The sequence below is a fragment of the Hesperophylax consimilis genome, chromosome 26 (genome assembly GCF_061612785.1).
Source record: "Hesperophylax consimilis isolate HC1 chromosome 26, BYU_Hcon_1.0, whole genome shotgun sequence".
Classification (NCBI taxonomy): Eukaryota; Metazoa; Arthropoda; class Insecta; order Trichoptera; family Limnephilidae; genus Hesperophylax; species Hesperophylax consimilis.
The window spans coordinates 23,995,884-24,021,243 of NC_142861.1; the positions used below are offsets into that span (position 1 = coordinate 23,995,884).

The 25,360-nt window shown below is 34.9% G+C and overlaps 1 long non-coding RNA gene across 1 annotated transcript; it reads left to right on the forward strand.

The window, feature by feature from the left end:
- Positions 1-12,247: 12,247 nt before the first annotated feature.
- On the forward strand, positions 12,248-18,637 carry LOC149411344 (uncharacterized). The gene is made up of 4 exons (XR_016304910.1): positions 12,248-12,325; positions 13,969-14,314; positions 15,371-15,536; positions 17,598-18,637. It is a non-coding gene; the product is annotated as an uncharacterized LOC149411344 (long non-coding RNA).
- The last annotated feature ends 6,723 nt before the right edge of the window (positions 18,638-25,360 follow it).

Consider the following 25,360-nt stretch of genomic DNA (forward strand, 5'->3'; position numbering starts at 1 on the left):
GACCCCCTCTCCTTTTTACGGCGGAGAGGGGGACGCATAACTTTTCAAATATCGCGTCGGGAGCGGTTACGTAAAATAAATTCGGTTAGCGAAGTTCAGAACCACACTTATAGCGCGTTATCTTTTTACGTGTGTCGGGTCTGTATGGGATTGTATGGCGAGCGCTATTGTGCTTTATATTATCTGTTGATGTGAGCTTTGCGTGTGGCAGCACCATTAATTCGCAAATAAATCACGATCGTATAGGAACAAGAAAAGAGACAAGACAACAAGAAAACTAAATTAATAAAAATTTACCCCGTAATTTCTAATGCATTGGAATTAGTTTTATTTCCCAAAGTACCTATTCTGAAAAAAAAAATAATAACTTTTTACTACACAATACATAAATAAAAATATGAATTATTAATTTTTATAGTAAATTATCGTTTATAATAAATATAAGCTTATAAATCAAAAATTGTATTTTTTTCTTCTCACCTATTAGATAGGATATAATTTTATGAGATAACATTTTTTCTTTGAAATACGGGATATCTTTCGTGTATTTCCCATCTTTGAAAAAACAATATTTATTAACTCATAAACTTTACACGCGTAAAAATTATCTTTATAAATTCAAATATTTGCACGTAATCGCACGTCTGTAGATCATAGAACGATGAACGACACGTCTGCCCCCAAAGCCCTCGAGTTGGCGAATGAACTTTTCAAATAAAGATAGGTTAATCTTCAAGTCGGAGCGAGCGCGCTATAATAAATATGATTTAAAAGCAATAGGCGTAAGCGACAGTTGTGAAAATGTTTAATAAATCACGGCGTATTTCAAAAATAGCAAAAATTACTTTTGGGGTCTATTGAGTAGCATTAAAAGAAGCATTGTGATTTTTTTCATACATATAACTTGTAAAATAACAGAAATAAAAGTGTTAATAATATTTTTCGGAGCATACTTTGCGATTTATTTCTATCGAGAGAATTTCAAATAATTACCGTTTCGGCTTTTGGAACAAATAGATACTATCTTAAAGAATAACATATATTTTTTTAAGAGCTTAAAAACTTCAAACTTTTAAGAAAAATATCTCGGAAATTGGATGAAATTCGAATAGTGGGCCCATAAGTAAATCGCGTAATGATTCATTAGCGAGCTTTTTCTTTTTTTGCCTTGGCGGTATTGAGTGTTCAGAAGTTAAGGTGCTGTCATCAAATTGACTTCGTACGGTTTGAAGGTTCTCTTCATGTTGTGTATCGTGTAAAATAACCGGTTCATCCTGACCTTCAGTTGATGTATGGGGCAAGATGTCTTCAGTTTCATGTGGTGTGTTACCAGTTCTCTTACGGTTTTTCATGTAGGGAAGAAGGAATTCGAGTAAGCCAGCATATTTCCAATTATTTGTCGGAGAAGCAGCCTGACCACTTGTACTGGCTTTTATCCTTTTCAGTGATTCTCGATGACCATCACGTAATTTCTTCCACTCATTCTTCGCAGTTTTGACTGTAACAATAAAATTAAATGATTAAGTATTAATTTTTTTTCAGGTTTTTGGCGCACAAAAGATTTATTATTATAGACGTTGGTTCTATGGGTCGATTTAGCGATGGAGGTATTTTTGCTGACAGTGCATTTGGCTACAAATTACAAAATAGGCAACTAAACTTGCCCAATGACAAACCTTTGATAAGACACTTTGTTACAAAAACACTTTATGAGACCGTACCCAAAGAGTACAAATCAAGATAGCAGAGCAAGAAATACTTTTAACTATCGTCTTAGCAGAGCACGAAATGTGGTAGAAAATGCATTCGGTATATTGTCAGTGCGATTTCGTGTATTTCGTCGGCCCTTCGAGTGTAAATTAGAATTAGTTGACACCATAGACATATGAATATTAGTAGACCTGCCCTAAGTGATTAAAAGCGTATTATTCCCCACTCCCCATACCGGTTCCATTGGAGCCGGCTGGGCTCGCGTATGGCTTCCCGTGAATCTTGAGAATGAGACGTCATCATTCTTGTTCAAACTAGCGTCGAGCTATGGTCGAGGCATTTTACGAAATAACACGGCAAAATGGTTGCTTGTGATATGAAAACTTGTAAAAATAGATGTGAAAAAGAGAATAAACCCAATTGTCGCATTACATTCCATAAGTAAGCATTATTTTACTTTATTTTAAGCTTATTCACACCGTATTATATGGATCAGTTTTAGAAACATATACTATCACATCACAATGTAGCGATTCTCAAGTCTGTTCATCGTTGTTTACTGGGGTAAGTAAATTATGAAACATTTGTAAAAGTGTCTTAACTAAATACTCTGAAACTAACTACGACTCTGAAAATAGAAGAAATTTACTTTGCCGAATTTGAACTTCGCAAATTAGTTCATAACGTGGCGAGTAATTTGCGCTCCCATGTAAAAATGTCTATTCATTCAAAAGCAGATTTTACTTTTAAGAACTAAATGGTGATATTATAATGCGAGATGCCTATATCCTGTCAGATTGATTTATTGACGAATCACAGTCAGCTTTACCCCCTTCGTTCTTCAACAGTTGATTTTACCCCTCACCTTTAATTTCTAGTCTATATATTCTTATGTCTGTGGTTGACACCGTTACAAAAACAACCTGTGTCCTGCACAATTATTTAATCTCTTCGAAAACGTCAACTAGTACCATCAATGTCGAAGATGAGCAACCTTTTCAATCGGTACGACTAAACGACAACTTACGAGCGACAAGAAGCATTTCGTGTCAGAGAGTCCTTTTGTAATTATTTTAATAATATAAATTAACTTACTGTCTGGTATCTCGGTGTTATTTATTTCCTCCACTAAATGCTCCATTAAATTTGTAGTATTCCCAAAATATTTCAAGTCTGTTTTACACAATTTACAGTATACGAATTTATCAGAGGATTTGGTGAAGAATTCCCACACCACGGACCTTTTTTTCCAGATCTCATTATAAATCAGCGTTGTAATAGCAGCTTCAAGTGAAATAACATAAAATAATGTGATTTTATTAATATTGACGCAAAAGTGACAAGAGAGTAAGCTTGGAATAATTTTATAGACAGATAGGTGCATTTTGAAAAAAGGGAAATTCCCCAAAAACCAAAAATAATTCGGACTTATTTACAGTACCTGTCCTATCCACCTAAATAACGTAAAGAAATTCAGAAAATATTTTTCTTTGTACTTAAAAAAATTGTATAATAATTTATTTTAATTGTACGTATACAAATATTCTCTGATGCCGAGTTTACATTATTCAGTTTGGCTGTATTAGGGGGTATTTCACTATGTCGGGCTAAATATCTGACTAGCTATCCGTTGGCTGGATTTAAAGATCAGAATAACTTCGTTATTCAACGGCGACCGTTTCACCATTGTTTCTAGCTTTCGGATAGATAACACTCGAAATAGTCTGGCAACATCGCAAAATGTTTGAGTTACTCCATCTACTGACACTAGAGATGGGCGAAGCGGCTCAGTTGAGGGAGCCGGTTCACTGGGTCCCGTTCACCTGAAAGATCCGCTTCAGTGAACCGGCTCGATTGAACCCCCCCCCCCTCCCCCCTCCATAAATAAAATAAAAACAAAGTTCTTCGCGATAAAAGAATACATACGTGTAGTCGTCGATATTATACAATGGTACAGATATTGAAATCGACATGTGTTCTACACTCTACAGTGTCCTAAGATGTTTAAGATTCGCTAGTGAAATTTATTTTAATTGTACATTGTGACCGAAATCAAATTGGATCGTTTATTATACAATGTGCTATTTTTATGTTTTGGTGAAATTAAAAGTATTTATTATTTTTTTTTGGTAAACTAATATTTAAGACAAGATTTTTTATGCATAGCACAAAGGGTAACAATTATTTTATAAGCAATAATTATTAGCCTGAAACACTAGTATATATTGAATTATTTCGCGGATAAGAGATGTGTCATGTATCTTTTATCAGGAGATTTTTCAATGTGGATGAGTGTTTTAGGCTAATAATTATTGCTTATAAAATAAAAGTATTTAAACATGAAACCATGAGATTTCATTTTTCTTTTATAAAAGTTGCACTTAAAATATTTTTAGGGTTTTATGATGTTTCATAACAGGTTGCGTCTGACAAAGCTCCCTCCGGAAGAATGAGCTGAAAAGATAAATGCTTTAAAGGTCATTTCTCAGGACTGCGCTTCGTCAGATGGGACCTTGCTATCGTGAGGAAACATTCCGACATTTTTGCTTCTTTGGGAATATTATATATTTCGAAGACAAAATTTTGCCCAGAAAAATCGATCAATATATCGTATATTTATGATTACATTCAAAGGGGATTCCCAATTTTATTGGAATACCCTTTTATTAGAATGAAAAAATGAAATCGAGAAATCTTTTGTTTTGTTAGGTTTTTGGTACAAAACGTCAAACTTCAATCGTACGGTAATCGTTGAATCACGTTTCTTATCGCTTTTTAGTTTTTTTTTACCCGGAAAACATAATTACGAACTTTTTAATAGCTTTAATTTAAATTTACCATGATTTCCACAAGAAAAAAGAGTGAAATTTGGAATCATTTTTCTGCGGCCACAAAAATTGTCAGATGTGTTATTTTTAAATTAAAATCTATAATCTATATCAATAATATTGAAAAAATTTCTTCAAATTAAGTTTAAAAAAATCAATTGGTGAATGGAATCAAAATATAGAACAATGAAAATAAACTTAAATCTATTTTAAATTAATTCTGTCCCAAATAAGTGCAATAATAATATAAAAATTGTGTTGTGAAACAAAATACTTCGGTGTGAGAATGATAGCTAAACGTCGTTCATGTAAGTACTCAATGCCAACATTACTTTTTTACGATTATTTCGATATCAATGATTAACTGAAAATAAACCATGAACATAATATAACTCTTCCTTGTTCCTGTTATAATAAACTAAATAAGTGCCGACACAACAACTAAAATGTTATGCAAGCGGGAATACCAGTATTATTATGTCATATATATGATCAATCCGGTCAGTACGTCAGTAGTGACCCGCGAGCCGTGAGATCCGTTGAACGATGTATGCGGATCTTCGTTCGCGAACGGGTGAGTCGGCTCTTCGGGTCTGGCGGGTCACCTGCTCACCGGCTCACCGTTCGCGAACGACTGAAGCGGGTCACCGGGTCACCGGCTCACCGGCTCACCGGCTCTTCGTTCGCGAACGAGTGAAGCGGATCACCGGGTCACCGGGTCACCGGCTCACCGTTCCCGAACGGGTGAGTCACTACCGATCCGCGAACGAGTGAGCGGATGATTTGGGAACCGGATCTTACGGATCGGTGTAAAGATCCGGTTCACTGAGCCGACTCGTTCGCGAACGACTCACTTCTAACTGACACGGCTGTCATGCGTCACAGTCCGCACACCGCGAAGTGTGCATTTGTTTGGTTATGTTATGTTGATTATCAGGTCATTTTAGATAGATTCGTGTCGAATTAATACATTGTTTCTTATTTTGAACACAATCAAATAATTCAGGATGGATCATACAAGCATTCAAATTCCTTCTACAAAATTCGACTCACTTCTCAGCTGTTAAACTCGGAATGTTTTGACGCCATCTTTGATTCGAGGAATAGCGCCTAACGTGAAGTTCGAGCACTGATTAGTCAAATCTAACTTTAACCCGAGCGTTAGCGTTATTCAGATATAGTGAAAACGAAAAAATGACTATTCCGCGGATTAGTGCTTGGTCAGAACATAATCAGAGATAGTGAAATACCCCCTTAGTCTGCAGCCCATTTTCAGTCACCGATTAGTGTTAATAAAAATATAGTCGAATTAGTTTATTTTATATGTCTAGTTTATATATAATTCTACTTTTTTTATTACATACTTGACATCATAATGAATATTCTCTCAACACCTTTTTTAAATTTTACTCTTGTATTTGGTGTTTTTATTTGTTATTATTATACCCTATTTATTTATCAGGTGCCAATATGTATTGTTAAAACAATAACCTATTGTTAAATTTACTTTTCTGTTTACACTGTTACATTTTTTATGTTGTGTACTATTCCTAAGTTAAAAATATCTAAAAGGCATATAAAGTTTTTAAAACTAAAATATACTTACTATTTATAGAATAGAAATAGAAAAAATACAAAAGAGATTCATGCGTTACCTATATATGAGGGAATATATGTACTACCCTTTCCTGTATCCATCCTTATTCTTAGCAGGAATGCTCGATCTTAATACATTAGAAGCCCGCCGAAAAATATTTTTAGGAAAACATTTTTTTAAGATAATCTCTGGAACTATACATAATCCACCTATTTTGAAAGAGATTAACTTATATGTCCCAGACAAGTATACTCGTGGAAGGTCCCATACCCTTTTTTATGCTCCAAAAGCGAGGACTTCTGCCTATCAGAACGCCCCAGTCAACAGAGCGACTGAACTGCTCAACGAGTCTGCATTGACCATCGACATTTTTAACGTAACCTACAGGCAGTTTAACAATTATCTTTTGACGTATGTCACAAAGTAGTGAAACTGACCTTTTTATGTGTTTTGCTATACTTTTTGTCTAATTTGTAATCTTCTCCATAATGTATTGGTGAATAACCGTTTTACGGAGAACATGAAAAATAAATAAATAAATAAATATATGAAAGGTATAAATATTTAAGTAATAAGATAAGGGTCATTCCGCCGTTTCGTTCAAATCGCATGTTCTTGCAAAAAAGTCATATGAAAAATAATGTTTTTCAAGAAAGTTTTATTGGAAAATGTAGTTATTTAAAAAAGGAAAAAGTAGTATTTACCGGATTAGGCATTTGTTACTTAATAACTTTATGGTATACAAAAAACATGCTAAAATCTCATTACCTTCCCCGTGTAAATGAGGGACCGGTAAATTGATCAATAAATAAGAACATTTTACACTAGTAAAATCACTACATTCATTAATCAACCTGAATGTACAACTAATTTTGCATATTTATTGGTGTTTAATTTATTTTTAAAGTTACTGTATCATAGAAAGAATTGAGATTTTGTTTTTGTCCAGAAAAAATCGCTGTCGTCTTCCGCCAAAGCGGTAATTAAAATTGTGACCGTGTTTGTCACTGTTCGTCAGCTGTACCCCACCCCGCGCCTCCGTTACTAATCAGTGTACCGCTATATCTGGACGGGGGAGGACGTGCGTCGCTGAATAAAGAAATATCTGCGATCTCCGTGCTCGAAAACGACTTTGTCACCGACCAGGCATCATTACCTTCCAGCATTTTTTAAAGTAAGTACATGTTTTAAAAATTCGAATCATGAACCTATAAACTATAATTAGTCGGACTATTTTTTATTGAAACATAAAGATTTGTAATGTCATTATTAAGCGAGTTATTAAGGAAAGATTGTCAAAACCTCATTACCCTCCGTCTCATTACCTTCCGTATCGTAAAATTTTTTGCCGGATGGTAATTTAGAGGTGTGGAGGGTAATGATAAATTTGTAAGGGTTATTTTTACGTGCATCTGGGACCATGTTTGGGGGTTCATAAAAGTTAATATTATCAATAAAAGCAGTATCTTGCGTTCTAGCGTCGGACAATTTCAGTTTTGGTGAAATACATATTTTCGTTTTATCTATTTACTGATATGGAAAAACAATCTGTTAAAATTTACCCTGCGAATTTTTATTTGAAAATCGATTTTTTTATTCAATGATATAATTATAATTATTCAAATGTAAACGAATAATATATTAAACAAATGGTTTAATTATTCCCCTACAGTCACAATTATTTTCATTACTTATCTTCATTACTTCAGTTGTCTATTAAAACAGATGAATTTTTACAAAATTTCAAGTTTCTAAACAAATCCAGATTTGAACAAAAATCTATATAAAGGGCATTATTAAGAGTCCTACGCAAATTTCTTGATTAAAAAACCATATCATTACTGTTAGATTTTAAATCATTTAGGGAAAAAAATATTAAACAAAGATATAAAAGTAGCGTAACAATTTTTGGGCTCTCCTGTAAAAGTAACGAAATTGAAATTATCCATATTTGTTATTCAACTTCTCACTTGATCCGATACTTATGATAATTTTTCTTTATTATTTGTTACAGGCTAAACACCATAATCCACAATGGCAAAGTTAAATAAAAAACTGAAAAAAGAAGAAAAGTTATCCAAGGACAGGCTGCGTAAGCAACAAAAATATGCTGAGATTAAAAACAATCCGGAACTGTACAGTCTTCAGAAAGCGAAAGAAAAAAAAGATACTTAATGCGAAAAGCGCAAAAAAAGATTTGCAGCATTGAAGATATGAGTGAAAGAGCCCAGAGAGAGCAAAGACGAAGATGGCGAAAGAACTCTGTAAATTATTGGAAGAAAAAAGAGGAGCAGCGTAAAATAGAAACGATTACAGTAGAAAATATGCCTCCAATTCATGAAAATGTCAAGGAAGTACCCAATAATGTGCAAAATACTCTAGATCCTGACCCTCTCGCAGTCGAGAATGAACAACAAATCATTAAAAAAAATGTGCGTGGTCTAACGAATGTTAGAAAATTGAGGTATAGATCATTGAAAATCATTAAGACGTTACAGGACCAGATAAGCAAACTCAGGAACGAGAAAAGAAACGAACAAAAGAAATTGAAGGCGTTGCAGCTACAAAACGTAAATAGACCAATCGAAGATACAGTAGAGAAAAAAGTAAACGACATAGTTAACATAGCTTCAACGCCAGAGCCTGCTAAAACTATAGAAAAGAAATGTAAAGTGAAAATACTCTCAAACGTCCCGTTCGACTATCAGCATTATTCACTTTATAAAAATAGTACGCAAGAATTCAATCCTTTCGATCAATGTGAGTTCGAGAAGTTCATCCGATCCCTAAGAGTAGAATATCCTGATTTCGATGAATCAAAACAGCAGTCCCCCAAAACTGTGGAACTCCCACACATGGACATTGACGAGGAAACCAACAAAGAGGATAAGGAGGCGCCATTCAAATACTACTTAGATGACTGGATAATGGTTCAATATAAAATAACTAACACGACACATCATTTCATTGGGAAAATTATTGGAAAACATGAGTACACACTAGAGTACAAAGTAATTTTTTTGAAAAAAGCTCAAGGGAATTCCAAAAAATTTGTCTGGCCAACAATTAGTGACGACGATTTCATTTTGGAATCACAAATTCTTCAGCGCTTGCAAGATCCAGATGAGAATGAAAGAGGACAATTCACTTTCAAAAATTTGCCGAACTTTGATTTGAAATAGTTTTCCAGCAAAAACTTTCACAAGAATGATCTCAAGTTCCTTAAATATTATGTACCTATTTAGATGTAAGACCTTTATCTTGTACTTATTAGTTACATATGTTGGGTTTGTTTTAAGTATCTCTGATTTTATTTTAAACTGCATTTCAATTGACTTCTGATTTTTTCTTATTTTTAATTATTATTTTTATTATTTCTATTTTTCAAATATTACAATGTTTGCTTAGGAATGTGAAAATTTTGTATTTCTTGTGTACAAACCTACTTATAAAACGTAATTATAAAGAATTTGACTATTCCTTATAATTTCTGGGTAAGTAGTATAATAGGAAAATTTTAGTTGTGTTGTGTTTGATGTTCCAGCTGCCTTTTCTTAATTTGTATTTTGATATTTTTTTCCATTATTTTTTAACAATTCATACAGATATTGCAAAAGCATAAGTAAGCAGAACTGATTACGTATGAAAAAATGTATTTCTTGTCTCCAATGTTCAAAAGTCTGAATAAAGCATTTAGTTTTTCACTATAATAGGTTTTTCTTCTTTTTCCTAATCCGCTCACCACGTCAAATGATACTTAGCATGATTTGAAATCTATTTTATTATTCAATTTCTATTCAAATTTCATTATTCACAGACATTTTAAGAACCTTAAACATGTTCACTACCATCTATTAATATTTCATTACCAAACTTCATTACCATCCAAATGTTTAAATTACCATCCAACAGTTTTTCATTACCATCCACACCTTCATTACCTTCCATCAATTTTCTTCGAATCCAAGTGTCGCACAAAGGTGCCCTTTTCACTTTTATACATCTGATAGGTACGGGAACCCATTTCTATAAAAATATATAGTAAAAAGGCAAAAAAAAAATAATCCGCGGAAACAGGCAAATTTGAACGAAACGGCGGAATGACCCATAAGTAGGAGGGAAACAAAAAAAATAATAATGTAATTAGACGCTAATACAGCTAAAACAGTAGATTGAATCGTTGACTGCCTTATTGACAATATTTTTTTCAATTGCCGTTGGATGTTGAAAAAAAATAACTATCATTTCCAACAGTTAGTTTTATATTGATACAGTAATTTCACCTTCTAAATAATGTGTTTTGTGCTTATATTATTGTATTTCATGTTTATATTTAAAAAATAAAATTATTGTACATGTAATTATGAGTTTGCTTTTCAGCTTCCTTCTGATAAAACGCTGTCCTGGGAAAATGAGCTGTAAAGGAAGTTACTTTAAAGGTCATTTCTTTCTTAGGACAGGGCTTTGTCAGATGGGACCTTGTGGTCTTGGGTGACATTTTACTTATGTTTTAGGCTAATGAATTGGGTTTTAGGTAGGTTCCGAAGCAGAATTAAATTGTCTATGGTTGCGCCTTTTTTTAAATTTCCTCTATCCTTTGTCGATGGTGTGCTGTGACGTCGGCGATGCGTGGTGTAGTGATGGGAATGATCGAAATATTTATATAATCGATTTTTTTTAACCGAAACATCAAAAGAATCGAATGATCCATTCGAATGAATCGCTCGGAGTGCGGGAGCAATAGCTACGGACAGGGGCAATATTTTTGGTAAGCAGGTACTAGCGAAATTTCAATCACTAATTTTCATTCCTGGCAATGATTCCCTTGTTGTCTGCTAGTAATATTAGTATTATTCCTGTTAGCCACGAATTTGAAATATGTATGCAATTGTAATTGTACTTTTCATTTGCTGTACTTTGATATCTGTTTTATATAATATTGTAAGCTCCTGCTGAATAGCTACTTAGTGTAGCCAGTAGGTACAAATTCCCATTAATAATATTTATAATGTACCTCTTAATAATAAGATAATAATTATATGCCGTTTTGTTAAAAATAACCTCTAAATCTCATGTACGTTGTAGGCGCCTACTAGAACCCAAAACAAACCATTCATTCATTTGTAATTTGTATGCAATTCACAAATTATTATTAAGTAAATAAAGTTATTTTACTACAGAAAGCGTTTCATTTTAATTACTAACTAAGAGACACCGATGTTAATTTCATTCATGTTAATTTCAAATAAATTAAATATATTTGTTCGTAGCATAGGTAGCAGATATATTATGTTTATATGAACGAACACATGTCACTTGATGAGTTTAATATATACTGAATATTGTATACTGCCCGAAGAAGCTACGGTTGTAGTGAAACCCGATCAGCATTAAATATAAAAATGGTGTTTGCTAAGTTATTGGTTTATTTTATTTTAAATATACACTACCCGAATGTCCCGAATAGATGATACATAACCTAAAAATAACATACGTAGGTATTAAACCTTCAATTGTGAAAAACTATCACCATGAAAATCTTTTACACATAAACTATACCTACTGGAAACGTAAATCGTCACCTAAAAGTATTAATTCATAATTTACAATTCACACACAAGGTTGATTATAACATCAACATGCTTCAGTAGGCAGCCAACAATGTACTTATAAATTATTTCGTTTGTCAAGCAATCTGAGATATTTTGACATCTCGAAATATAACCTCTCGAATGTGAGAATCGATTTGCCTTTTCGAACGAATTCTGACAGTTTGAAAACGATTGTCTCGGACTGAACATTCGAATGATTTCTGACATTTCAGAGCGATTGTCTCGATTCCACTTTCGATGACATTTGAAAACGATTATTTCGGACCGTGCATTCGAATTAATTCTGACCAATCACAGCGACGACTTTCGATGACGTTTCAAAACGATTGTCTCGGAGTTGCATTCGAATTAATTCTGACAATGAATCGAGATATTTCGAATGGTAAAAAAGATCGAGTAAACCATCGATGATTCATCGATTCCGCCCATCGCTAGCGTGGTGTATTCAAATTTGCCAGATCTATGGTTAAAACTTGACGAAAGCAAACGTATGGAAAGAGGGCGGAGTTATCAATCTATAGATAGTTGGAGAGTGGTTTTGGTTTATTTATGGATAGTTGATTTATGCCGCTCAGTAGGCGGCAGGGGGGTATAACTCCGAGAAAAAGGTGGGTCAGAAAAAAAGACACGGTAATCTCTATGGGTGACTTGTGACGTATATTTTCCACATTCCAATACAAACTTCATGCATGTTTATAGGCCGCTGTCACGAACTTCATGCATGTTTATAGGCCGCTGTCATTGGCCGATTTTAGGCTAGCCAATGGGTTGGCTCCGAATGAGAATTATATTGTCTATGGTTACGCCTTTTTTATAGTTTCTATCCTAGTCGATGGTGAGTATGTGTAGTAGTGACGTATATTTTTCAGTTACAGACTTTTATCTATGGCAAACATTAGGACCCATGGGCTCAGTACTAAAAACCCGAAGATATTGATCTAGTGAGTGGTTCATTCAGGGGGGGTCGACTCCGACCTAAATTTTGGTCCTAGAATGGTGGCGGTTTGGTGACGTCATAGCAATATTTAAAATGCCAATATCCAATAGGAACACTTTGAACGCCATAGAAGAACTGAGTTGTATAAAATGGGATATCTGTGGTAACAAAAGTCAAAAGTCAAAACACCACATGTTTATGGTTATATTCATGGTTCTTCGCCGACGTAAATATTTGTGAAAAGTGAAAGTAGATTTGTTAAAATGCCTCGCTAATTTCGCTGTAGTGTCGAAAGCTGTGAGGATGTTGTTTCAGTGCGACACGACAATAACGAGAGTCTGTTTCGGGAATGTGCGTGGAGAATTGGCAGAATAGATTATATTTATTACCCGATTTTGGCAAATTATGCACATGTTTGTAGTTCGCATTTTGCAAAAGAATTAAAAACGACGTGGCTCGTTGAAAAAAGATGCTTTGCCGACCCTTAATCTTCCATATATCGGAATATATCGGGATTTACCTGGTGCACAAGGGACCCGGGATGTTAACCAAAATGCAGGTGCGAATCTCCCTCTGTTTGTTTAATGTTTCTAATGTAACTTATCATTAACTTTATTTATTATTAGAGAGATAGAATGAAAGAATAGACGTTGATTTGAGTCGTTATTATGATAAAGATATTCATTCAATAGAATTATTATTTCTTCAAAGCCAGCAACTGAATTACAGATATAATATTCTATGTTTTGTTTGAGTAATGTGATGTTTATTTATTTCAGATTTCTTCCCTGAACCCAGCAGCGGGCTCATTGCTGCCAAAATGGACGTAGAAGCGTATACCTTCATACGCTTCTATATACAACTGTTTTATTTTTCTCTAAATGAAATAATATTCTAATATTCTGTTTTGGTGTGTTAACATTTTAATCTCATTTAAAATGTGTTTTGTGTTTACACAAGCTTGTATGTCCCTTTTTTGTGTTATCTGTGTTTGAGTAATAAAATAATTCATGCAATTACGAGTTTTTCATTTTTAAATAATATTTTAGGCTAATAAATTGGGACCGTATTTATATTGTCTATGGTAGTACCGTTTTTTTTTTTTTACTTTCCTCTATCTTTGGTCGATGGTTTGTGACGTCGTGACAACTATTCCCTTCTCATGCCCTTCTCTTTCTTTTTCTCTTAGTTCCAAAAAAATCCGTCGGACGAAATATGTTCAGTACTAAAAGCACGAAGATGACGATCTAGGTGTAGGTTCATTTATGGGTTCATTTATGGTAGGCGGCGTGAGGAGAGTGGTTTATTTAGGGGTTTTATTTATACGCGGAACAATGTCAGCGGAGCCGAGTATGGTTGGGCCTATAGTCTTAACTCTCGCACTTATTGCAATACTCGCAATGATTTTCATTCGATTAAGCATGTTTTTTACAGAAAGTTCGGTAATTCCACAAAAGGTCCATCCAAATCTATATGCACTCGAGGAATTCACCAATGAATCCACCCAACAGGAACACGATTTGTTGGGTGGACGGAGTGACATTAGGCCGCATAAAGATGAAGACAATCTCGTCATACGAGTCGTTGAGGACTTGGTGTCTTGTGATGTGGCAGTCCTCCTACTCAAGAAGTAATAAATACATATTTAATTATTGTAGAATTCGTTGTTGAACTATACATATATATTGAGATATAATTGAATATGGTTCAAGAGGTGCATTACAATTGTATATCGTAGAATAAGTTTAGTGTAACTTAATTGAGTGTATAAACTGAAAAAAAACATTTATTCATATTGCTTATGGTGGCCGGGTATTTCATAAAAATGACAGTTCAACACACTTACCAAAAGTGATATAGTTATGAAAAGTGATGAAACAAAACTAGGTTAAATAGGTAACTATTCAACCTAGTTTTTGTTTTATTATGTACCTTCGCTTGCAATATTATCTATTGGTAACTATTTAACCTAGTTTTTGTTTCATCACTTTAGGTGTGTTTAGTTGTCATTTTGATGAAATATCATAACCATTGCGTATGTACAGACAAATTATTTGTTTGCGCTTGTACATACGCAATATCAATAAATTGTTATGTCCGTGTAAAAACTCAAATAAGTAACACTAAGGATGGGTTGTTTCATAGAATTTGAACAATTCATCAAATTTCAACGTTAATTTGCGAGTTCTGTGAATGTCCTATTCAAGTTCTGGTATTATATCCCTATAGGCCAGTTACTTGAAAGTACTTGAATAGGACTTTAACAGAACTCGCAAATGAACGATGAAATTAGAAGAATTGTTCAAATTCTCCGAAACAACCCGTCCTTAACTTATTCTACGATATCTAATTGTAATGCACCTTTTGAACCATATTCAATTATATCTCAAAGTTCTTAGTTACTTCTCAAACAACAAATTCTACCATGTTCACTCGAAAGTGCTGTCTGTATTCTGTAATCTTAGCCCGTCGTCCCATAGGTCGGTAAGCAATCTACATAAACCGAATGCTGCAAAACTCTTGCGAATAAAAGTTTCACGCTAAACTTTCCTGCAGACTGTTACATAATTTTTAATTCTTGCAGCATTTGGTTTATGTCGATTGCTTACCGACCCATGGGACGATGGGCTTACATGGTTCTAAACGCTGTTACTACAAACAAATAATACAAATTATGTGTTTGCAGAGGGTTGATGCGTTCGGAATATTATTTCTTAGGATTTGACTGCGAGTGGAAACCCAATAATAGCGCATATCAAAACCCGGTAGCCCTGCTACAGTTGGCCACATTAGACGGAACTGTTTGTCTCTTCAGGTTATGCAAGATTGGGTGTATTCCTGAAAGTTTAAAGGTTTTATTTTATTTCATTTATTTATTGCATCTAACTATACATAAAACACGTTTTTTTTTCACATAAAAATCAACCTCACTAGGACTAAAGCCTGTATCGTTTCATTACTATGGAAGTCTCAATTGCCCAAAACCAGATCCACAATTTGTGGTGAGGTGCTTTGTGTGCAGCAAGCCCACTAAAATACTGTTCAATACTCTTCTTTATTCAGTAACATAGTATGGAGAAACTTATGAATCGGGAGCGCGACTTTGATCATCACGTAGAAATTACATGCTTTTTAAATGATTTTTTTCGCGCAATGTGGACAAATGACAATAAGCCCATAGGTAAGCAATCGACATAAACCAAATGCTGTAAGACCCTGCGCATAAAAGTTCCACACTAAACTGCGCTGCAGACTATTACCTTACTACAGCGAACGTAATTTTCTGCACAGGGTCTTACAGCATTCGGTTTATGTCATTTGCTTACCAACCCGTGGGACGGCAGGCTCAAGTTAATTGGTTTTTAGTTGTATTCAAACATATTATCGTCGGTTAAGGATAAAATATGGGATGTGCAAGGTGCTTTTATGAGTGGAAGGGGGTGCATGGACCAGATCTTCTCATTGCGTATGCTCACCGAGAAGTTTCTGGCAGAAAACCAGAAACTTTTCTGTGCCTTTGTAGATCTACAAAAAGCTATGGAAGGTGTTGTCCAAGTATTGAGTGAATACGAATCTGACTCAGGCAATTGCGTCTCTATATGAGGGAAGCGTTGCATGTGTTATAGGGTGAACGGTGGTTTTACGGGGTGGTTTGATATCACAAAAGGTGTTAAACAAAGCTGCGTAATGTCACCGGTTATTCAATCTTTACATGGATAATTGTATGCAAGAATTGAAAGAGGTGGGATTGGGCGCGAATTTGAGTAATCTGAAAGTATGTTGCCTGTTGTATGCTGATGATGCGGTGCTGATTGCTAATAGTATGGATGATCTGCAGTCTCTCGTGTCTAGGATGAACGAAGTTTGCGTGAAGAATGAGTTAATGATGAATGTAAGTAAGTCTAAAGTAATGGTGTTTGAAAGAGAAAGTACGAAAACAGTGTGCAATATAGCTGTGAATGAGGAATACTTGGAGCAGGTGGATGAGTTTGTGTATTTAGGAAGCATGTTTACGAGAGATGGGAAGGCTGACAGAGATACTGAAAGAAGAGTAAATGCAGGTAACTCCATTAATGGAGGACTGAACGCAGTTGGTGCTAACAAAAAATTGTCCAAAGAAGCGAAGTTAGCAGTCCACAATGGAGTGCTGGTACCTACCCTGATGTATGGAAGTGAGGCATGGAACTGGCAAAGAAAGGATGAAAGTAGATTGAATGCTGTTGAAATGAGATCCCTGAGGCGTATGTGTGGTAAAACCATGTATGATCGTGTGAGGAATGTGGATATCCGCAAAAAGTGCAAGGCTGTTGTAAGCGTAATGAGTAAGATCAAGAAAGGGACGCTTAGATGGTTTGGGCATGTAGAGCGAAGAAAGGAGTGTAAGGAGAATATACGAAGCAAATGTGAATGGTAGCAGAAGTCGGGGACGCCCGAGGAAGACATGACACGACCAAGTGAATCAGATACTTGAGTCGGGCCATGTCAAGAGTCAGAACAATAGAAGAGTATGTATGAGACAATGTATGAATGTGAATGAGGCAAGGAGTGTGTGCCAAGACCGAGTTGTTTGGCGGTCCGTCCTCTCTGCCTACCCCTGTGGGGAAACGGCGTGATGGTTAGTTAGAAGCTGTTTTATAGACATTTTCAGAGAAAAATGTACTCAAATGTATGTTTTGTGTCATTTATATTGTATCAGAGTCTATCGATATATATATCTACATACTTGAATATTGGAACTTTTGTACAATTTTTTTTGATACTATAATAAATTTATAAATTGGTACACTCCGAAAGGTGACTTTGATCACCATATTTTTTTTTTGGCTCCGAAACAATAGGTATACATACATAGTATATAAACAAAAACTTTTTTTAAACATTAACAAAACATCTATTTAAATTTATTTTTACAGAAGATCCTTGAAGACCCCATAATTTATAAAGTGGGAGTTGGAAGTTGCACAGACGCCAGGCTTATAACTAGAGACTATGGTGTCACTATGAGAGGAGTATTTGACCTAAGACATATAACCAAGAAGTTATTGGGGAAGAATGCGTGTAGCCTCTCTTATATGTCTGAAAGATATCTGGGTATCAAACTAAACAAAATATTTGCATGCAGCAGATGGGATCGAGAAACTCTGACACGAGAAGAAATTCGTTATGCTGCCTTAGATGCTTATGTTGGAATTCACATATTCAATCGCTTGACTGAAATAATGTGGCCTAGTGTGGATACTTCCTGTCGTGGAAACAAATTAACAGATTGTTGGGGATATAGATTTCTAAGCACAAATTTTGCATTTTGTGATGGTTTTTGTTATGTAAGAAAAAGGTGTAACCAAAGAATTGGCATAGATTTTTGAAGCTGAAGTTTTGGACAGGCTTGCTGTGCCCATTGGGGCAGTTGCGTCGATCGACCAGGATATGTAAAAATTAAAAAAAATAAACACATGCTAAAAATTCTATCTGAAGTATTTATCCACTCAAGCGATTTTTGGCATATTATCACAAGTTAGCAAAAACGTTTTCAGTAATCGCTAATGATCGATAATGTGCCTAATTTATAGAACCTAAAATATGAGATAAACGGTGAAATCTAAGTGGATTCATTGGCTATAAACCGCAGTAAGCACTTTCATACGTTTCCATATTCATATTTTGAAGAAGAGTGTTAATTAAATAATATGGTTAATGTGTATATATACATATTTATATACATTGCTAACGCTGGCTAAATCTTGTGAGATATATCAAAATAGTGTACTACGGAATTGTATATCTTAAAAAGGCCTACAGAAAAGTTTGTGATGTCATATCTCCTAAGGGTAAGCCATAGCAACGCCGGGACACGACAGCTAGTAATAAATATACTATTCAAAATGGTTAAAATCTCATTTTATACTATGATAATAAACAATTTTATGTAAATAAAGTTTTTATTAATTACAAATGTGGGACCTCCTGCTTCAATCCTCTTCCACGCATTTTTTCTACATGTCCAGCCTATCACAGTCATTAGGACCTACGGAATCTGGCGAGAACATGGATAGGTCTCATGCTCTACAAGATTTGAGAATTAATTTTAATATACAGTCTGGAGCCTCAAAATAGTTGAACAAGTCCTCGACTCCACGCAGAAACGGACGTTTGATAGATTTCCCTATTCACAGAGCACAGGCGTCAGGTGGGAATGCTGTCCTTGTTCTGCCGGCATTTCGATGGAAGATACTTGGAGGAATAGCGTCATTGATCTCTTGGCACCGGTGCATGGTCGGGAAACACGTCAAGTGCGCCCAACATAATATGCACACGGTTGACATTTGAGAACGGGTCTTGAGTTCAACAGCACGGCTATGGAACGATTTGCCGGCCTCTCTGTTTCCTCCTACAACATGGGTTTCTTCAAGACCCATGTCCACTCCTTCCTTTCCTCAAGAAGACCCTCCACACAGCATCCGCAAAGAAGACATAGGCTCCGAGGGAAATTATTTCCTCAGGGCCTTCTGTGCGGAGTTACGTAAAAAAAATTTAAATAACATACATTTTAACTTCTCAAGTGTCCATTTGATATGAAACATTGTTCATATGGATATCTGACTTTAATACATTTTGTTTGTGGCATTTTTACTCTCAGCACACCACAGAGGTATTAGGTTGTGGGAATTGTGAGCGTGAATCCACGCACACATCCTCCATCGTGATCTGCCAACACACACTGACTGTGCCACTTTTCATTGTATGTTCACAATATATTTTCCTTAGAAACTCCTTTCTTTGTCATTATTCCAATTTAAATTGTGAGTCATCTTTTGACTTGCCCTCTAGGGCTTCCACTTGCCTTGTCAAAAGAGCAAGTTTTTGAATTTGATAATTTTTGGTGCTCTCAAATTGCCGTGTCAATAGGGCAAGTTTTTGGGCCTGATAATTTTTGGTGCATTCGAATTGTCTCACCAGCAGTGCTAGGACCCGGTTGTGGAAGTGCGTATCTTCGGGACTGAGGAGGTTGAGGATTTGCTCATCAGCAATGGAGAGGCGGGGGGCAGGAGTCGGGTACACCCTTTTCGTCTCGCCCATGCGCCTTTTCAAGATGTTGTTTTTAGAGTGTAGATCCTGCCATGTCTGAAAAGAATTTCGAATAGAAATACAATTCAATTACTAAAATTTATTGTAATACCTATTCATCGAATAAAAATTACAACTATGTATATAATTAAAAAAATACTGGTATATGTAATCAGTTAATAATTTCGCTGGGGAAAATAATTAATGTCATGGCCCATGCCATCTTTGGGGATGCTGTGTGAAGGGTCTTTTTGAAATAGATGAGAGGAAGTTCTGGGAAGAAAACAGGAGGGGTGGGTAGGAACCTGGAGGTCAGTGTGGACGTATGAACCCTTATGCTGGAGAGGTCAAAGGGTCTCCCGAACTGGCCTATCATGCAGTAGGTGGACAGACGCATCAGCCGTCAAGAACTGGACGAGCCTCATCCTTTGAACCCAGGCACCCTTAGGTCACTAAATATAAGCTAAGTCACCAAATGCAGCGAACCACTTGAGGTGACCTATGGCAGAGGTGTTGGTTATCCAGTAAATGGTTCCCGGGGCGGTGGTACCTGTAATGCTGGGTCTTGGAAGAGACCCATTTTGTAGGAGAGAGGAAACACATGAGCCGACAAATCATTAAACAGCGAAGCTTTTAACTCAAGATAACGCTATCATGGTGACAAAAAACTGTGTACAAATTTAGGGTGCGCGTGTTTCCTGACCGTGCACCGGTGCCTATGGTGCTAGTTGCTCGGAGCCTGTTCCATTGAAATACCGGTAGAACAAGCACAGCATTCCCACCCGACACCTGTGCTCTCTGTTTGTTAAGATAGGAGAATCTATCAAATGGATCACTTGTTTCTGCACGGAGTCAAGGGTTTTTTCTGGTATTTTGGGGCTCTAGACTATAGGAGAGTGGCTTCGAAATTCAACTACAGGTAAAGGGAAGCCTCGAGGCGCCTTGTCGAAGCCATGGGTCCCCGATCCGGAAAGGACAAGGGGAAGAAGATGCATCCACCAGATTTTTTACAGAATATTCTTTTTATTCATTAGTTTGAAAAAACTGTAACAACCAAAAGTTTTTTCTTTCATGAAATTGAACATTAAAAAAAAAATTTGCTTCTACTTTCTGTTTTGAAGTTGAATATCAAGTTTGGGTAATTATTTACCTAACCTCTGCACTTTTAGACGCGCATTATGGAAATTACACTTTGTTTCAATAATTACTAAATGAAACAACTATTTACATACACAAAATACATTATTAGGTTCCCAGTTTGGTTAATCAAGTGATTTATACATATTTAGATTTAAATATACAAACATATTACAATAGATTTAGAAATACAGATAGTTCGAGGATAATTGCGAAAATGGGTATTTTTTTAATGAAACTGACCAACTCAATTGAGAAATTACTAAGGTGTTTAAAAAAATTACATTAATCGAAGTACATAATAATAATAAACCTAGATGATAAATTTAAATGACATAATATGATGTTAACTAATCTGTACAAAACACAATAAAAATATAATAAACTTCAATAAATGACAATGCAAATATGAACACCAAACTGAAAGATAATAACAAAACATAAATTAAAAAAAAAACCTAAATAAATATTATTAGAATAAGAAAGATAATTACAAACTTAAAATAAAAAATATAATTTTTTTTTTAATGGTAATCTAATGTTTATAAGACAACGTTCTTAAGCAGAGCATAAAGGATAATAAATTATTATAAGCAACAATTAGTCGCCTGTAATATCAATACATATTGAACTATTTGGAGGGTTGGATGGAAAAAATATAATAAGCAGTAATTGTTGATTGAAGTACTAGTACATATTGAATTATTTGGCGGGTTGGAAATAAGCCGACGTGGCCCAGTGATCCAGAGTATCTGACCGGACATCAGAGGGCACGGGTTCAATTCCCGTCGGCAGCATTTATTTTTACTTGGGAGATATTTTCAATTTGTATTGATATTACAGGCGACTAATTATTGCTTATAATAATTTTTAAAATATATAATAGTTATTTAACTTTATAAAACAGAAGAAATAAAAATAAATATACTGTACAGAGTTGGTTTTCAATTGCTGGATTCCAAAGATAACTGGCAATATTGTAAGAAATCGGTACATAATAAAATGCAACAATAAACGCATACTAATAAACACAATCACAAATTATTTCTCCCGCTATACAGTAGTACTATTTCAAAAGCTGATATAATATAGTAAAAACACAAATGTACACTCCCCTTTCATCTACAAGCAAATGCTTTTAATGGAAGAGAAGTATACATTGTAAGATACAAAATAACCCATTGAAAAACGAAAGATCTGCAATCCTATTTTTAACCGATAATTTGAAAATATTCGTAATAAAATAGTAATACTCACTAAAAATGAGGATATGATTAAATTAATATGTGTATTTAAAAAAAAAATGATTATGGAAATTACACTTCGTTTCAACTTAATTATTACAAGAAACAACGGTTTACTTCGGGATAGATGGTAAAAGATGCATTATAAATCAGTTTTTTTTAAAGTTCAAAATTTACATTGTAAAACGATCCCTTTGCCGCCATTTTGGACTTTTTTTGTATGGAGTCACACATGCAATCTAAACGCATAAATTTTCTCTTTTTATATTTTATAGAACGCTTTCTTAAACCAAACTAATAACCTATTTTGTGAATGTAAATAGTTGTTGCTTGTGGTAATTGTTGAAACAAAGTGTAATTTCTATAATCTGTGCCTATTAAAAGTAAAGCGGCTGTATCAGGGAAGTATTTAGCATGTATAAACTGTCCAAATAAAACACATTATCATGTATTATTAAAATGGAATAAATTGTGTAAAGGTTGGTTATCAGTTGAATAAGGAAAATGCAAGTGAGATTAGAAACTTACAATATTTTGAAATACTAACCTTTCTCCATCGTTTGAAAGTCTTATTCGCACCACCGAGGGCATTTAATTGTTCTGCAATTAACTTCCATCTTCGTTGCGACTCTTTGAAAGTGAACTCGGGTGAGAATTTGCCACGAATAAGTTCGGGGTCATCGGTCACCAGTTCTATTAGTCGTCTTTTTTGAGTTTTAGTCAAATATCCACCGGACATCATGAAAAATGTTTGTTGGTTCGTTCCTGGCTGACAGTTGACAGACGTCAGTTGGTTAGTTTGTTTGTTATTGTTGATCATAGATATACACTCACTTGTTGTTGATGTCGCAAAATTAGTCATTAATGGTCATTAATGATAATATCCCATCCACAGACGAAAAATAAACCCATAGATTTACAACTAAGCAGAACCACTCAATTTAATGTAAATAAAATTTTAATATTGTATTTTACAATCGAAACTATTAAAACAACGTTTCATACTACAAAAAAATCTAAACCATCCCATTCCCTAAAATCTCGTAACCATAAGTTGACTCTAGGTCGTAGGTCATTCAATTGGGGGACCTATATTTACAACAACTTATCATTTACAACGGGGGGGATTAACCTCCTAAACCCCCCTCCCCCTTAACCCTAGAACCGTACCCTGGGGTACAAATTTTAAAAAAATTTGAAAATTTGCGATAACTTTTTCGTTTCACAACGGATCTTTTCTTGCCGCCGTGTATTTGCAAGTGGGGGGGAGTCGCTTCGAAGCATCAGTCGAGCGGGAGTCCTGCTAGCAGGGGGGTATAACTCCGAGAAAAAGGTGGGTCAGAAAAAAAAGACACGGTAATCTCTATGGGTGACTTGTGACGTATATTTTCCACATTCCAAAACGAACTTCATGCATGTTTATAGGCCGCTGTCATTGGCCGATTTTAGGCTAGCCAATGGGTTGGCTCCGAATGAGAATTATATTGTCTATGGTTACGCCTTTTTTATAGTTTCTATCCTAGTCGATGGTGAGTATGTGTAGTAGTGACGTATATTTTTCAGTTACAGACTTTTATCTATGGCAAACATTAGGACCCATGGGCTCAGTACTAAAAACCCGAAGATATTGATCTAGTGAGTGGTTCATTTATGCCTGCTAGTGTGTGGTCGTGGCAAAACGTGCGTGGGGCGCTCCAGTACCCCAGGGTACGGTTAAGGTAATTATTTTCATTACTATGATTTTAATGTTTTTGCGAAATAAAGCATGTTATTGTGCTATTTGATACGTGTTTCTTTATTTGAATGTTATTTTTATTTGCATAATAACCTTACACATAACTTTGTTTTGGAAAAAATGTGTAATTATTTATTATATTTAGGTATTTTGCATTTAGTTGCGTGTAACTTGAATAATTCTTTTTTTTAGATGGCTTTACGTCAAAATCTATCGCGAGATGAAATTCATCGCCTTCTTCTGTATGCTGATGATGAAGAAGATGTGGTTCTTGGGGATGAATTGGAAGATGAACCTGATGAAATTATTGCTGACTTTATGAATACATCAATGTTTGCTTTTCATAACGAACTTACTTTACTATCATATGTGCCTCCAAAGCTAAACAAAAGAAAAAAGAAAAACGTGCTTATGCTTTCCACTACACACTTCCAACCAGACCAAGAAAAATCTGTTGATTTACCAGAAATAATAAGTTTTTACAACCAAACCAAGGGGGGTGTGGATACGTTTGATCAATTTTGTCATACATACAGTGTGTCTCGTAAAACTCGTCGCTGGAGCCTTTGTGTCTTCTATGGAATTTTGAATATCGTCGGAATCAATTCTATGATATTACTGCATTCATCTAACGCTACCGGAAAACAAGTTTTCAAGAATAGACGAACTTATCTGAAGACTTTAGCTTTTGACCTTATAAAACCTCACTTGGAGGATCGATTTTTATACAAAACATTGCCGATGCATCTCCAAAAAAGTATTAGCGGAATATTAGGAAAAAAGCGGTCTTATGATGCTACAACCCCTTCAAAATCAAAATCTGGAAGATGTTTATTTTGTCCCAGGTCAAAAGATCGTAAGTCACGCGCTCAATGTCAGAAATGTAAACGTTTCATATGTTTAGAGCACCAAACAAAGATTTGCCAAAATTGTTAAGAAAAGTTACTTTTAATTAAGCCTTATTGTATGATGTAAGACTGAAATAAGTGCCATAACAGTCTATGTAAGTTAATTTTGAATAAATGTTTTTTCTCACGTAAAAAAGATGTTTTATTTAACGGGGTACTCCAGTACCCCTGGGTACTGTTAGTGTATGATCTATGATGGGTACGGTTCTAGGGTTAAATACGCACTTGAGATGGTTATCAAGATAAACAAACTAACACAGATTCTGTATATATACAATTTACGTTAAAATAATTATTATGTTATTACTGAGAACGTCTATTTTTTTGAAAACTGAATAAATGTTCAATAATATCTATACGATCCGCATGAGTTTTAGCAAAGAGAAAAATGAATAACACCTGATTTTGGATAAGTTTAGGGTGTCGTTTGTACCTTTACTGGCTTCCTAGACCATGCCTAGACCTAGAATAATATAAATATTATCTTAAAAACCTTGGATCATTGTCACAAAAAATGGTAGATTTTAAATTGTCTATGAATACGAATGAAATAGAAATTGCACGATATTTCTGATTTATGTCACAAC